The sequence below is a fragment of the Pteropus vampyrus genome, unplaced genomic scaffold (genome assembly GCF_000151845.1).
Source record: "Pteropus vampyrus isolate Shadow unplaced genomic scaffold, Pvam_2.0 Scaffold31, whole genome shotgun sequence".
In the NCBI taxonomy this organism is placed as follows: Eukaryota; Metazoa; Chordata; class Mammalia; order Chiroptera; family Pteropodidae; genus Pteropus; species Pteropus vampyrus.
The window spans coordinates 5,728,337-5,733,015 of NW_011888812.1; the positions used below are offsets into that span (position 1 = coordinate 5,728,337).

Here is a 4,679-nt window from a genome sequence, read left to right on the forward strand (position 1 = left end):
CAAACTTGTTTATATCAATTCCATAATTTCTTCCTACCTGTATTTTTCATGATTTTTGAAAAAGATGCACAACTGGTCTGACAGACATTATCATCAGAATAATTCTACATTATATGGAGAGTAAAAAGGAAGTAAATAATGATTCTCAGGGTACTATTTGCATAAATACATCTATATGGGGCCCATGGCAGCAGGAAGGACTTATACATTGAAAGTTAATCTCATATTGAGGACAGGATTTAAGAGCTCTGGAAAGACTGAATGGGGGAAGTTCCTATTCTGTGGAAGTATTTTCTTAGAACTAAACCTCAAAATCTGTAAACTCTTGCTCTATCTATCTATCTATCTATCTATCTATCACCTATCTAATTACTTATTTTTTATTAAAACATTATAGGATGTGGTTCCATAGTGTAGCGGTTTGCACGTCTGCTTTACATGCAGAAGGTTCTGAGTTCATGCCCCAGTGGAGCCACAGTCCATAGTCTATGGCCATGCCACTCTGAACAAGCCTGATGTCTGATCTCGGAAGCTAAGCAGGGTTGGGCCTAGTTAGTACTTGGATGGGAGATCACCTAAGAAGACCAGGTGCTGTAGGTATAAATAAAAATAAACAAACAAACAAACAAACAAACATTATAAGAAATATATTTTAAAAACATTTATACAAGATGTTGTGTGGCTAGGGAAAGTCTGTCAAATTTGAGCACATGGATCAAAACCTGACAGATACCTGTTTTTGTAAATAAAGTTTTATTGGAAAATAGCCATGTCTTATTTGTTTACAAATTACCTACAGTCAAATTGAGTTGTTGCCACAGAATCTTTCTGACCTAAAAAGCCTAAAATATTTACTATCTCGTCTTTGGTAAGTGAAATAATGGAAGGATGTTCATGTCTGAATCTCCATAAATCTGTGAATATGTTACCTTACATAGTAAAAGGGACTTCATAGATATGATTAAGTTGAGGACGACAAGGGTCCTTGTGAGAGGATCAGAGTTAGAGAGAGAAGATGTAAAGATGCAAGCATAAATCAGAGAGGAAAAAATGCGACAATGCTAGCTTTGAAGATGTAGGAAGGGACCATGATCCAAGGAATGAAGGAAGCCTCCGAAATCTGGTAAGTGGATTCTCCCCTAGAGGCTCCATAGAGAAAGCAGGCCTGCTTGCAGCTTGATTTTAGACCAGTGAAACTAGTTTCAGACTTCTGAGCTCCAGAACTATAAGATGATAAATTAGTGTTGCTTTAAGCCACCAAATTTGTGAATTACGACGACAACAAGAAACTAATTGCTGAAAATGTTTGCTGACTCCTGGTCTAGGAATCAGTGTATCCAGAATAATAATCTGTTATTACAAACAAAAACCTTCAGCTAGGGCAAAGAATACAAATACAGATAAGGCCAATAAAGCTGCTTTTCAGTGTGGTCTTGGGCAAATAACTTACTCAGGTAAGTCTTTGTTAAAGCATTTAAGACACTCCATCCAGGCTAGGTAAGTGAAAGGACTTTAATCTTTCTGTAAATATACAAGGTGTTGTTCATATCCTTATCAGAAAAAATTATCTACCTATGCTCTCTTCTATCTCAACAGGAGACAACTCAGCTGACTGAATTCTAAAAAGTGACTATGAACTTTAAGGAAGGTTAATTTTCCCTTTAATTAATTAATTCACCACTGAGATGAAAGCTGGAAATAGTCTTACAGTTCTGCAAGAATATTATTTGAGATAAACCACCAGCAAGCAGGAAGAACGTCTTATTAGCAAACTAAATATCAAAGTAAACTTATTAAGACTTAATTCTGAATTTAAACTATATGTACTTCTTCCAAGATACAGAAACTGATATACCTTTAGTCATGTGATCAGGAGTAAGTACCTGGACACTTTAACAAATGTGAAAGATTAATATCTCGGTTGTCTGGAACAATCAGCAGTGATAGCTTTAGACTTAAAGGAAGGTTAATTTTCAAGTACACAATTATTATTTTTATTCTAATCCATTTTAATTAATGTACAAATAATTACAAAGTGTCCTGCCATGTTAACATACGTTCGATAATTTACCTTAGTATATTTTTAAAAATATTGAAATGCTATTACAATGAACATCTGTTAGGTCTTTCAATTTTACACCATTCTGCAAGTACTGATTTTGGCTTACACACATGAACAGAATTTCACAAGTAAGTCTCATCGAAGATACGAACTCAAAAAAGAATAAATTGTTTCAGACAACAGTGTGCATATTCTACTGAGTCACACAGATATCAGACAATTTCCCAATGCCATGTAGTGGCAGAAATGACCTCTGAAGTCCAGTAATAACTCTTCCCCCGATTACCTTTGAGGATCAAAGAAGACGATACAAGATGAAAGGGATTTGCAAACTGTAAATAATTACTTGCTTGTGGGTATATTACTAATATATAATCAGAAATTCATCACTCAGCATTGAATCTTTATTTAAAACAGTTCAGCTCTCCTTCTAAAAAGCACTCGTTTCAACAAAATATCTCAAAACCATGTTTTGTCTTTCCAGCAAAAACTGGGAGAGAGAGGAGACATCTTTCAGAGAGAACCACACATACAAATAACTTTTTAAGCATTTGACCCTATTTAGGCAGATGCAAGGATGGCAGGTCTACCTGTAAAAAATTTGACTGGCAATGTTTGCTTAGGCTTATTATCATAAAATGCAGAAAAGCCAATTCTTAAACATCCACGAAAGGGAGCATCTGGATTTGAATCTGAAATTCACCACTTACTATGTGGTTTTAGCCCATTATTTTACCTCTCAGTGTCTTGGTTTTCTCATCTGTTAATGAGATTGCTAACAATACCTTCTATTTGTCGATGCACCTCAGTTCCTTCACCTGTAAAATCACCATAGCAATAATATCAACCTCACAGGAAGGTTGTGAGGATAAAATGCCACCATATCAGGCAAAACAGTTACAGCAGAGCCTGATGTACGGCAAAGTAGCCTTAAGTGGTAGCTATTATTTTTATTATTGTTTTATAGTAGACACATCAGACACACCCAGATACCATGCTGAGAAGCTACATGTGGTAGAAACAAATCAAAACTAAAGAAAGCAAAACAAAAGAATCAAACAAACAACAAAAGAAAATAGAAACAAACATTAAATTTGCCTTTAATAAGCTAGTTTACGAATTTCAGTATTTGTGAGTAGAGATAACCTAGAATAGATGTGATGCCATTAGCATGTTATAGGCTCATCCTTAGTGAAGAGCAAAACAGGACATTTCATTAAAGATTATTGTGTACATTTTACCTATTTTTATGTAAAAAAAAAAAATGGAGAATTGTAAAGTTCTTTAAGTTTGAAAACTGGCATTAAAAAAAGAGTGAGTTTAGAGTCAGAGAATCCCGAATTGCTCCCCCAACTCACCTAGATCTTGTTACTACTGAGGAATGGAGATCAAGTAGAGAAAGTTTTTACAAATGAGGTTAAGTGAGTTGACAAACACTCACAGTTCTTATAGACAAAAAAAAAGCCTACAGAGTGGGTTTTATCTGCTGTAAGCAGCAAGCTCCTCCGAAAATGCATTTAACGTCACAATGCTTGCATTTAAGATCTTTACAATTTTTTTCAGTCCTTTCTCTTCTTTAAACCCCCTGTCCTGGAATAAGTATACATTGCACTTCCATCTGGTCACTTGTGCACACGTCCATGGAACACGCTGGACCACCTACCACTCCTTGCTCTCCTGCCTCTGACCTCACTGTCTTGCTCTGCTTCCTTTCCCACCACTGCTTTTCCTTGTCATTGATTTATTCCTTCTAAACTGCAGCTTCTTTTCCCTGCCACATGCCCTACTATGTTTGTTCTGCCTTTTCCTTCCCCTTCTCCACACTACCTGAATAAGGGGTCTGCAGGAAGAGTTGGCCTTGTTTTCACTGTTTATAGAATCACCTGCATACCAGTCTTAATGATGGTAAATATGAGTTACTCACTATCACTGCCTTCCAGATGCTCACAATATAGTTTTCATGAAAGACATGACTTTCTTGTGTTTAGAGCCCTATCATGGTGAATAGAGGTCTATGACAGTCAGTAGAGAAATCACTTATGGTTGAGTAATCTGAGAGGGCTTCATGGAAAAGGTAGCATTTGAGCAGGGAAATGAGGATATTTATTATTTACTTTATCATTTGGGTTTAGTCGTCTAATCTGATTGTGGCCTAAACAGATGGGAATTACTTTTTTTAAGAAAGAAAAGTGAGAGAGAGGGAAGAGAGAGCGAAGGGAACAGGAAGCAGCAGGACAAAGAACTGATGGCATGAATAAAAAGTAGGCTCAGAAAATGAGGAATACAATCCTGAAATTTTCCTTTTGGATTTGTAATTTTTGGAAAGAGTGAGAGTGTAGTCCTAAGCCTCACAAGATGGCTTGGAATCCTGCCTCTGCAACTTACTACCTGAGCGATCTTAGATAAACGATTTTTACTTTCTAAGCCTAAATATCAGTATCAGCTTAAAACTGATAAAAATAATAAAAACTTCGTCCATGAGTTACTGAGAATATTATATGAGAGTATTAAATGAGGTAGAGTGTGGTAAATATTTAAGTACTAGCTGTTATACAATAAACAGCCAATTATCCTGAGTTATTTTTTATGGGGCAAAGGAAGCCAAATAGATACACTG

The 4,679-nt window shown here is 36.0% G+C and overlaps 1 pseudogene; it reads left to right on the plus strand.

Moving 5' to 3' along the window:
- The first annotated feature begins 484 nt into the window (after positions 1-484).
- LOC111737817 lies at positions 485-600 on the plus strand (annotated as a pseudogene).
- The last annotated feature ends 4,079 nt before the right edge of the window (positions 601-4,679 follow it).